This window comes from Hipposideros armiger, unplaced genomic scaffold (genome assembly GCF_001890085.2).
Source record: "Hipposideros armiger isolate ML-2016 unplaced genomic scaffold, ASM189008v1 scaffold_75, whole genome shotgun sequence".
NCBI lineage: Eukaryota > Metazoa > Chordata > Mammalia > Chiroptera > Hipposideridae > Hipposideros > Hipposideros armiger.
This window is the reverse complement of record NW_017731425.1, coordinates 4429424-4440932: the sequence shown is the minus strand read 5'-3', so window position 1 is coordinate 4440932 and position 11509 is coordinate 4429424. Positions and strand designations below refer to the sequence as shown.

The 11509-nt window shown below is 45.8% G+C and overlaps 1 non-coding gene across 1 annotated transcript; it reads right to left on the bottom strand.

Annotated features, from left to right (window-relative positions):
• Positions 1-1685: 1685 nt before the first annotated feature.
• On the bottom strand, positions 1686-1759 carry TRNAT-CGU (transfer RNA threonine (anticodon CGU)). Its single transcript has one exon. It is a non-coding gene; the product is annotated as a tRNA-Thr (tRNA).
• Positions 1760-11509: the final 9750 nt, after the last annotated feature.

Genomic DNA, 11509 nt, shown 5'->3' with positions numbered 1-11509 from the left:
CCCATCACATCATGAGCCTTCAGAGAGCTGGGATGCTGGCCTCACCTCAGGATCCCCCGGGAGCAGCAATTCTCCTGAATCCGAGGAAATTATGCAGGTGAAACGCACCTGGGGAGGGACCAGGTCTGTCTCGTTCACCCCATAATCCCAGAGTCTGGCATAGCACCTGGGGCACAGGCTAACAATAAATTCTTGGGGATTTGAACTGAATGGAAGGCTTAGTGAATTCGTGAATGAATTAATACATTAAAATATGTCATACATAGACATACCGTTCGGTAAATAAGTTCAATAATTAACATAAGGGCCCTAGCATGTTTGGATGAAATTAAAAATATATGGATGGCTAATGGACGAATGCAGGATTGGTGGATGATGGATGCATAGATGGATGAACAGATGAATAAGTATAAAGGTGTAAGGGGGTGAATGAATGAATGTAGATATAAATAAATAAGTAAATAATCAATAGAGAATGGATTCATAGCGGAGTGGGTAGAAGGATAGAAAAACGACTAAGTGACAGTTCACGTGTGGGTGGGTGATCTGGTTGCCCTTTTTCAGCTGCCCAGAGAGCGCAGAGCTGCCCTAGTCCTGGGCCATGCAGCACCCACCTCCCACCTCCATCAGAATCTTGCACTCACCTACTTTTTGTCCCCGCTGCAAAGGGGAGCTGTTTTTTTTTTTTGGACATGGCTTGTTAGAGGAGAAAGGAACAGAGCCCTTCCTCCCACGGGTGCCTCTTTACTTGCAAAACAACCACTTCCCCCCTCACCGTCAGACATCCAGGAATAAAACCAAGCAGAAAGCCACAGAAAGCGCAAGAAACCAAATGCAGAAAAACAGAAAAGGGAGTTGGGCAAGATGTCCCGCCCTCTCTAGGGAGACAGAGCCGAAGGAGACAAGTTTCTTGGGCTGAGCCTGAAATCCCTGACCTCCCTTCACTCATGCCACAGTTACCGAGTGAACCCCACGTGCCAGGCCTTGGGGACACAGCAGGGTTTGCACAGACACAGCCACTGCCCTTGTGGAACTTACCACCTCATGGGGGAGAGAGACAAAAATCAGTAAACAAAAATACAGCATAGCTTCAGAGTAAAGGAATAGAGAGTGTATTCATTATTTATTGCTGCATAATGAATTACCCAAAACTTAGTGGCGCAGTTTTGGGCACAGGGTCTTCTGTGGGAATGCTGTCAAGACATCAGCCAGGGCCGCAGTTTCCTCTGAAAGCTCAAGTGGGGCTGAAGTGTTCACGTCAAGGCGACTCCCAAACAGGTGTGGCTAATTAGTGCTGGCTGTCGGGGCGAGGCCTCAGGGTCTCTCCACGTGCACATCTCCAGAAGGCTGCTTGAGCATGCTGACAACATGGCCGCTGGCTCCACTCTTGTGAGTGACCCAAGAGAAAGCAGAGAGAGGCTCCCATGCCTCTTATGACCTAGTCTCAGGAGCTGCACACTGTCCCTTTTTGCCACATGGTGTTTGTGAGGAGCAAGGCACAAAGGCCAGCCCATCCTCAACTGGGAGGGAAATGGGGCTTTGCCTTTGGAACAGAGGGGTATCAAAGAATATGAGGACTGTATTGTGTTTTGAACTTTATTGGAGAACAGTGTGTTTTTTCCAGGGCCCATCAGCTCCAAGTTAAGTCAGTTGTTTTCAATCTAGTTGTGGAGGGCGCAGCTCACTGGCCCATGTGGGACTCGAACTGGCAACCTTGGTGTTACGAGCACCATGCTCTAACCAACTGAGCCAACTGGCCACCCATGAGGATTGTATTTAAAAATCATTACTGCCAGGGCTGGGAGGCCTGAATGACGTGACAAATAGATGCTGTGAAAGTCTGCAAGAAGAGTTTTCAAAAGAGGATCATCAAAGACAAAGGCCTGGGGGGGGAGGGGACATGCAGGGGGGACAAGCTTGTGGTGTTTAGGCAGGGGAAGGTGTGATGAGGCTGGAGAACGTGAAGGAAGCAGGCATCAAAGCAGGTGGAGGTTGGAGAGAGGCAGAAGTGGGTTTTGTAGAGCAAGTCAGTGTGGATTCTAGCCCACTGGAGATTTGATGGAGCGTTGTCTGTGTCCCTTTGTTAATCACTCAAGAACCCTATGCTGGAGGTCCTATTGTTATTCCCAGTGCAGAATCCAGGGTGCTGAGGAACAGAGAAATTAAGGAAGGTCACATACCTGCTTGTGAATCCAGAGCGAGAATTTGCACCCAAGCAGGCCGGCCCCAAAGACAACTGTCCTGATATCCTGGAAAGGATATAATGTTGCTCTTAGCAGATAGAAAAATTGGGGTGAAAATGCCCCTGAAGAAAAAAAAGGTGGAGAAAGGGAGAGACCAATATATAAATATAGAGAGAAAACACAAGAGAGAAACCAGAGGATGAGAGCCTGAGATACCCAGAGATACAATGAAGAAAGACAACAAGGGAGATAGATAGAGGAGGATTAAGAATGGAAACTATTTGCACAGACAGGCACAAGGAAGAGAGAAAAATAAAGCAAGAGACAGAAACATGGAGGCCGAGGGAGGCAGAAGAACAGAGGGGGGAGCCGACATGCGCGTGGTGTCCATGTGTGCAGTGCATGTGTGTGTGTGTGTGCATGTGTGCAGTGTGCGCGCACTGTGTGGTGCCATGATCCTGGCAACTCAGACCATCCATCGTTCCTGTCTCCCAGGAGAGCTGGGGGAGGGAGAGGAAGCTGACAGGAGACAGTTCGATTCCAGTAATTCCAGATGAAATAACAGCCAGAACCCTTGCCAGGAAGTCAGGGTGGGGTGGCCAGGGAGAGGGAGGGAATGTCCAAAGAAAGTTTAACAAATAGCTTTACAATTCCCTCCTCCATTGCCCCCAGCTACACTAGATTCAGGGGGTAGGGATAGCGGTCCTGAGCTTGGGGCTGGAGTAGGGACATCTGGGAGGGGGGCAGTGCCCACTGAGAGGAAGGACATTGGTCTCCACCAGCCTGTGCAAAACGGGTGGCTCCCAGGAGCAGGACCCTTGCTAACCCACAGGGCGACAGAATGTGGGTTCAAACACAGTAGCTCATCCTGCACACATGATAATGGGGTATTGCAGGAGAAAGGGAAGGATATGACCTTCCCCAGGCACCTACAGTGTGCATGATGGGTCCATTTCCTTTTGGCTAAAAAAGTGCCTGCCCTGGGCTTCACACACTATATGGCACCTTGCCTGAGTCACATACACTCTCACCCTCAAGCCCCACAATATTAGGTACTCAGCAAGGGCCTCATTTGCAGGGAAGACAGTGGAGTCCAGAGGGGGCGGGGGGGGGGCCAGTTGCTAGCCTGCTGTCGCCCAGCTGGAAAGCGGCAATGAGTGTCCAAACAGCTTTAAAACATCAAACAATGCTACCCCCGCTGTCTTAATTGAGCCCCTTAAATCCCAACGTTGGAAACGGAAACACCATCCTCTCTCAACTTTTAAGTTCTATAAATATCAAACTTACAGAAAACTTGTAAGAACAGTACTTGTTTACCCTTCACTTCCTTTTGCCATGTTTGCTTTGTCTTTCTTCTTCCTCTCCCTCCCTCCCCCGCCACATTTAAAAGTAAATTGTACACATCAGGATACTCTACTAAACACTTCAGTAAGTATTGCCTAAGAATAAGGACATTCTCCTATAATCACACCATTATCACACCCAATAAATTTAACATTGATACAGTAATAACATTATCTAATGTATAGTCCATTTTCAAGTGCACCCAATTGTCCCAAACATGTTTTTTAAGCTATTATTAAAAAAAAAAATCCAGGATAATGCATTGCATTTGGTTTTCATGCCTCTTTTGTCTCCATTTTTTTTCATTAGTTTCAGGTATACAAAACAATGTAATAGTTAGACATTTACACCCCTCACAAAGGGATAACACCCCTCCCTCAATCTACTACACTTCTGACATTGTATATAAAACTGTTACAATTCCATTGACTCTATTCCCTATGCTGTACTCCACATCCTGTGACCACATATACATACATACATATATGTGTATATATATATATATATATAAAATTATAGTTGACACTCAATATTATTCCGCTTCAGCTTCAGGTGTACAGTGCAGGGGTCAGGCATCTACACCGTCCATGAAGTGTCTCCTGTATGTAGAACAGTTCTTCACCTTTTTTCTTCCTTTCTGATAACATCCACATTTTTTAAAGAGTCCAGACCAATGGCGTTGTAAATTGTCCCACAATCTGGACGTTCCCAGTTGTGTCCTCACCACCAGATTCAGAGTTAAATCTTTCAGGCAGTCATGTTACAGAGGTACATGCATCCCATTTCATCACCTCTGGGGACACATAACGCCACTTGGCCCCATTATTGGGAGTGTTAAGTTGGTCAGTTGGTTAAGGTGGGGTCCACCTGGGCTACCATTTCCTTGTGTAAATAATATATAAGCTGTGGGGTAACACCTGGGGATGTGTAAATAGTCTGTTCTCCAGGAAACTTTCGCCCAGGAGTTTTGGTATCCATGAATGAGCCTCGCCAGAGTGAAGCATGCAGTGGTGGTTGCAACATAGAGATTTTTTGAAAATTTATTATTTTTAATACTAATTGGTTAACATTCTTTGCTAGAGAAGCGTTTCCCACCGCTTCTTCTTTTTATGACATATGTTATCCATTAGAGTTTTTTCAACGCTCGAATTGTCCCAGATTTGGCCAGTGGGAGCTCCTTCAAACTGGTCTTCTCATCCTTTTGCACATTGTTTGAGAACTGCCTTGCTTTTTGATACAATAGAATGTTTGAGGCTCATCTTGTATTTTCCTTGCTCCAACCCTGGAACTGGCTGTTCCTCCAAAACATCCCAGTTCCTTTCAGTGGAGAATGATATTTAGAAACCAAGTTCTGAGTCTGGGGTGTGCTTATTTTTGCCAAAGTATCGCTGTTACAGAGAAGAGAAGAAGGTACGCAAGAGTTCATTCCAATGCCTCCAATTCAAATCCAACATCATGAACTTCTTCCTCATACCACCCCCCATTCCTCATTCCTGTTTCTCTGATTCCATTGTGAGAACCCCAATTTCTCAAATATCAAAACATTTTCTCATTTGTTCTCTCCTGTAAGCCACATGAAATCACTTCAGAATTACACCAATGCAACAATCAAAGACAACCTATCTACTGAAGTTTAAGATTTTCTTGAACTTCTTCAAAGTTCTCCTTTGAAGTTCTTTGAAGTTCTTCTAGAGTACATTCAATTAAGAGGGTTCCATTAATGATCTGTGTTCAAAGGTTACTTGAACTAAGTCCCTTTGTGGTTATGTTTTTAGCATTACCTGTTGCTGCTTAACAAACTACTCAAATCTCAGTGGCTTGAAACAACAATATTAATTTCTCACAGTTTCTGTGGGTGCAGGTGTGACTTACCTGGGCTTTCTGCTTCAGGGTCTCTCCTAGGCTATAGTCAAGTTGTCAGCGGGAGCTGGGCCCCTCTGGAGGTTTGACTGTGTGGGGGTTGGGTGGTGGGGGTGCGGTGGAGGTGGTATCCACTTCCATGATCACTCATGAGGTTGTTGGCAGGCATTGGGCTAAAGTTCCCAGTTCCTCTCTGGATATTCACCACGTGCCACTCAGTTACTTGCCAGGTGGCCTTCTCCATCAAGGTAAACACAAGAGGAGAGCCAGAAATAGAGAGTTCTAGCAAAAAAGGAGTCACAGCATTTTATAAATTAATCTCAGAAGTGACATCCCATCATCTTGTCATATTCCATTTGTTGAAGGTGAGTCGCTAGATCTGGCCACCTTCAACGAGATGACTATAAAAAAGTGTGAGTACCAGAAGGTGAGGCTCCTTGGGAGCTAGTTTGGAAGTCTGCCTACCAGAGTTATCAATCTGATACACAGATTCAATTTTAGGGTTTGTCGTCTTGTTCAATATTTGGGATTAAATTTTATTTTTGAATCTATAAAATATGTACAGGGTTCAAGAGTATAAATTATGTAAAAAGAAGTCCCAAGAGAAGCCTCACTCCCCATTGCATCACCCAGCCCTGTCTACCTCCTCCATAACCATGTCCATTCACTTCTAACCAGAAATTAATTATACCAGTTTTCTTTTTATAACTGTATATTCACACCATTTTCTTACCTCTCCATTTTTCTTTGATAAAAAAGAGAGCATACTATAGATACTATTGTACTTTGTTTCTTTATTTACCAATATACCTAGAAATTGCTTTGCTTATCTTCAAAGGAATTACTTTCATTTTTATAGCTGCGTAGTACTCCATTATGTGGAATTGCTATAGTTTACTTAACCATTCTCCCATGGTTGAGAATGCTTGGGCCTGTAGGGTGCTCCTAATATTTTGCTATTACAAAGAAAGTCATAATGAGTAACTGTGTGCATTTACTATTCTAGGTCTGTGGAGTTGTATATTCAGGGTCAATTCCAAAAAGTGGGACTGAAGGGTGCCAGGTGGGTACTAGACTAATTGGGGAGATCACTGCATAAATTATATAAATGTCTAACCACTAGGCTAGACACCTGAAACTAATATAAAATAATATTGAATGTCTACTGTGACTGAAAAAAATAAACAAACAAACAAAAAAGATTGATGCATGTGTGATATATGATGTATCAGTAAGCTACTGCTGTGTAACAAACCACCCTTAAATTTAGTGGCTTTAAATGACAAGCTTCTATTTAGTTCATGAGTGTGTGGCTCAGTGGGGTTTCTGTGAATCTGGGCTGGGCTCCGAAAGGCCTGCTCTACTTTTAGAGGTTGGCTGGGGATGATGGGGGAGACAGGGCCACATGTTCCCCATCCTCCAGCAGGTTCGCCCAGGCTTGTTGTCATGACAGCAGCAGGGTTCTACCAGACACAGGGGACGTGTGCAAGGTCTCTTGAGTCCTAGGCTTGGGATTGACATAGCATCATTGCTGCCACATTCCATTGATCAAAGTAAGTCAACTGGCCAGTTGAGATTCAAGGGAGGGGAAACAGACTCACCTCTTGAGAGGAGGACCCCGCAAAGTCACATTGCCATTGCCAAGGGTGTGATGGATAATGGGGACGTTTGGAAAAGCAGTGCCTTTAACAAAAGCAACTTGGCACATATGATTACCTTCCTAGGAATCTGGATATTATTCTAAATCAGGCTCTGCAACTTTTTTCGTAAAGGGACAGACAATAAATATTTAAGCTTTTACAGGTCATATGGTCTCTGTTGAAACTACTCAACCCTGCCGTTGTAGCATGAACGCAGCCATTTAAAAACTGTAAACAAATGAGGATGGCTGTGTTCCAGTAAAAGTTTATTTACAAAACCAGGCGGCTGGCTGGATTTGATCCGTGGGCTGTAGTTTGCTGACCACTGTTCTAAGTGCATTGCGAAGCTATTACAAGGTTTTCGGCAGGGGAGTGCTGAGAGAAACTTTGAAAATTCCTTCAGGTTGGAGAATGGATTGGGATTCAGGGAACAGTGGTAGATGCCTGGAGACCCCTCAGGAGGCTACTGGAGTGTCCAGGGGAGAGATGACAGTGGCCTTGGGGCCTGATGGTGGCAGCAGGAGTGGAGGGAAATTACATGCATTGAAATCACTGTAGAGGTGGAATCCACCAACATTGCAGGAGGAAAGGCTGAATGTGGACATCGAGGCACAGTGGCAAAGAGGTGCTACGAGGTCCTGGGTACAGGGCAATGTCATTTGCAGATATGGGCATGGGTGGGGGACCAGAGAAGCTGAAATCAGAAACAGAGTCTCTGCCTTCAAAAAGTTCATGTGCTACGATGGGACTAGGAAGTCTTCTTTCTGTCAGAGATTCACATGTCACAAAGATTCACAGCGGGGGAAACTGAGGCCCGGGGTGGCCAGAAGACATCTCTGAGGTCAGACAGTAACTGGCAGCCATGGGCAGTGAACCCCTGAGCTGGGACCCAGTCTCTAAAGTTCATCCCCATAGAACACATCATCCCCCCTCAGCTACTATCTGTCACCCAACTCCTTAAAAGAAAAAGAAAGCAAAAAACCTCCTCAGTGGATTTATAAGCAAGTGCGATGACTTGAGTGATAATTCGCCTCCACCAGGGCCGATGGGTATCTGGCTCAGCCCTGAACAAGGTCTTCAGTTTCTGGAAGCTTAAAAGAAAAAGGATTTTGAGCCCTGGGGCTTTAACATCACAAGGAAACAAAGTCCCTCACAGAATTAGAGGATCAGATAAGTCGAGACAAAAATGGAATTGCATAAAGTAGAAATATCTATCTGGATTTTTCCACCCCCCTAACTGCTCCCAACGAGAATAGCTGGCCGTGCCCGTGAGCCCTGTCTTATGACTCGTGCCTTCCCTCCTGTGCAGATATCACGAGGCTCTTGACAATAGAGAGGGGATTTGGGCTGCTGAAGTGGGAACTCTCAAGCACCGTTTCCTCCTCCCCAGCCCCCAGAAGACATGCTCGCTGGATAACCACATGGGAGCCCCAGATTCCTGCAGAGAGGACTTCGAGGGTATAGAGCATGCCTTATACACACTCAAAATGAAATGGACGGCTTTGTTCCTTCGTTGCCAACTCATTTACTACTTCCTCCAGTCCCAGGAATGAAAAGGCTGTCAGGTTGGACATGGAATCCTGGCCTTCCCTGCCCGTCCGTACCCGGCAGAAAGGAGGCGTGGAGAAATAGGCTTACACAGACTGGGTTGGAATCCCCCTCATATGTGATGTTGGCAAAGTCTCTGCGCCTCTCAGCATCACTTTGCTCATCTGGACAATGGGGATAATAATGGTCCGCACTTATAAGCTTGCTGTGCAAATCAACTAAGATGACGTGTGTATGGCGACACATGGTGGCTGCCCAATAAACAACTGCTTGAATCATCCTTTTTTCTAAGGTTTCATTGTTGGGGGGAAAAAAAGTGGAAAGATTCAGAAAAAAATGACATGTACAGAGAGCCTATTATGTGCTAGATTTTTCAAAAAAAATTATTTCAGAAGGTTTTTATGTAAATATCCTTTGAGATGAGTGTGTGCACTACAGATAAAGACTCTAAGATCCCCTCAAAACCACCGGTATAGATCATAAACCTGAAACAGAACAGATAAAACCAGCCTGTGCTCTGGTATCCAAAGTCAGAATATCTCCTGGACCAGGTAGGTGTCTGCAAACCAAGGGTCATGTCCGTCCTGCTGCCTGTTTTTGTCAATAAGTTTTTATTGGAACAGAGCCATGACCATTCATTTGCACATTGTCTGTGGCATTGGGATTGCAATGACAGAGTTGAGTAGCTGTGACCAAGAAGTCCTAGCCCAAAAAGCTGAAAATGTTTACTACCTGGCAGTAAGTGTGACCAACTCCTGAGCTAGAGCAATAATAGTAACGCCCCCACTACAATGGAGCTTCCTGGGTGCCAGACACTGTGCACAGTCCTGTAGATGCACTGCCAGGTTCAATGTTCCCAGCTGAGCTGTGGAAGCCGAGGTTTGGGCAGTGAACAGGCTGGGAAGAGGGGGTACCACACAAGGGTAAGATTTGAACCCAGGTCTAAATTGACTCCAAAGTCCCCCACCTAACCCTCTGCAGCAGGAGGGAAAAAAAACACAGATCTAGGACTCAGACTCCTCGATCACATGAAAAGGGCCAAGCTGTGATTCTCAACCCTGCTGCTTGTTAGAATCACCCGGGGAGCTTTAAAAATGAGAACCCTTCTTTTCCCACAGCCAGAGTCTGACTTAATTTTAATTGGTCTGGGATGGAGGTGGATATATATTTTTATAGTTCCCCAGGTCATTGTAAAGTGTAGCAAAGGGTGAGGTCCACAGAGCTAAAGAAAAGAAAGGTGGCCAGTGTCCCCCAAGCCCCAGAATGACCAAGAGGCCCCCCAAGCCTGGTAACCTTCAACGTTGGCATCATTGAGCACTATCCCTTTACCCCTTAGCACTCAGATCACCAATGCTGAATCCGACCACCCCCATGTCTGTTCAAATTCTCTCCCCTTACAAACAAGTGCCCCTTAGGCACACACATAGGCCTTTCTGTGGCATTAATTAGTTAGTATAAGGATACCTCTACGCAACAGTGTGTGTGTGTGTGTGTGGGGGATCACTCTTACAGCCCAGTAGAGTTCACCAATGTGGTCTCATATGAGTATCGAGAAAGTCACTTCTCTTTGCAAACAATGATGCTAATTGTGAAGGTATACTGAATACCCTCTCTGGGCCGGTGACTGGCTGCACACTGTGCATTCTTTTTTAAATCCTCGAAACAACTCTAAGAAAGAGGTTCTGTTATTAAAGTTGTGTTTTATGGATGGATAAACTGAGGCCCAGAGAGTGAGGCAACATGCCTGAGCCTCCCATCTGTACCTGAGAAGAGTGGTGCTGGAATGCAGGGGTCTCTCAGCATCCAGCCCTGAGAAACATTCTTCTCTTCCAGGAGGGGCCTCGTTGAATGGCCGCACGCGTCATCTCCTTGGCTGGGGACGATCTTTGTTCTGGGAATGAGTGCTGAGAAATAATAGGCCAGGGCATTCCTCTTCTCTGCTTGATGGGGCCCTCAGCATTCTCGAGAGAGAACTAGGCAATCGAGAGAAGGTTATTCCGTAGCAGGGCCCCCTCGCTGCCATAGGTCTAATAAAACAAAACCCCAGCCAAATTAGGGGCATATTTCATCTAATGGGAGGAAATAGATGTGGCATTTCTGTCTGGCGGTTGACCTGCTGCATTTATGTGCAGAGAGAGGGTTCGATACATCACAGGGCAGTTATGTGCTGTTTAAGTGGCCTCTCGGGCAGGCGAGGGACCAGAAGAAAAATCTCAGGCCAGGTCTCCATCGTCTTGCATTTCCACTGCCTAGCTCTTGAGCCAGTGCTTCTAGGGGATGTCGCACAGTGCTGGTGCAAGGGAATGATCGCTCCCCTTCCCCGGGAATCCAAAGACCCAGGTCGTGGTCTTCACCCTGCCACTCACTGGCTCTGTGTCTTGGGTGAGCTACGGCTCCTCTCTGAGCCTAAACTTGCCCATCTGTGAAATGGAGAGGGTCAGTGCCTTCAAAGTGGACCTGGTAATGATCCGGAATCTAGGGGAAGAAGGCTGATTTCTAAGACCACCTGGGGGAGCAAACTGTGCCTGACCCGAGAGGTGAAGCCTGGGTCTTCCAGGTCTCCTACCCACCAGGGTCCTGCAACTGTGTCTGTATAGCTCAGGGATGTCCAAACTATTTGAATTCAACCCCAATAAATATACACATATACATATACACATACACACATATACATATGTATAAACATATATACATGCTTATAAATTATGATCATCTACTACTATAGTCACAGATTATGTACATTATAAAACAGACACAAAAATGGAACTTTGAAAGGGAAGAGCTCAACTGTATAGTGAAGTTCTATTAAAATACTAGCACCTTGGGCCGGCCGAGTAGTGCGATGGTTAAGAGCTGGCTTGGGATGCCAGAGGGCCCCGGTTCGGATCCCACATATGAGGGCCAGTGACACTGCCCTCCACAGCTAAGATGCTG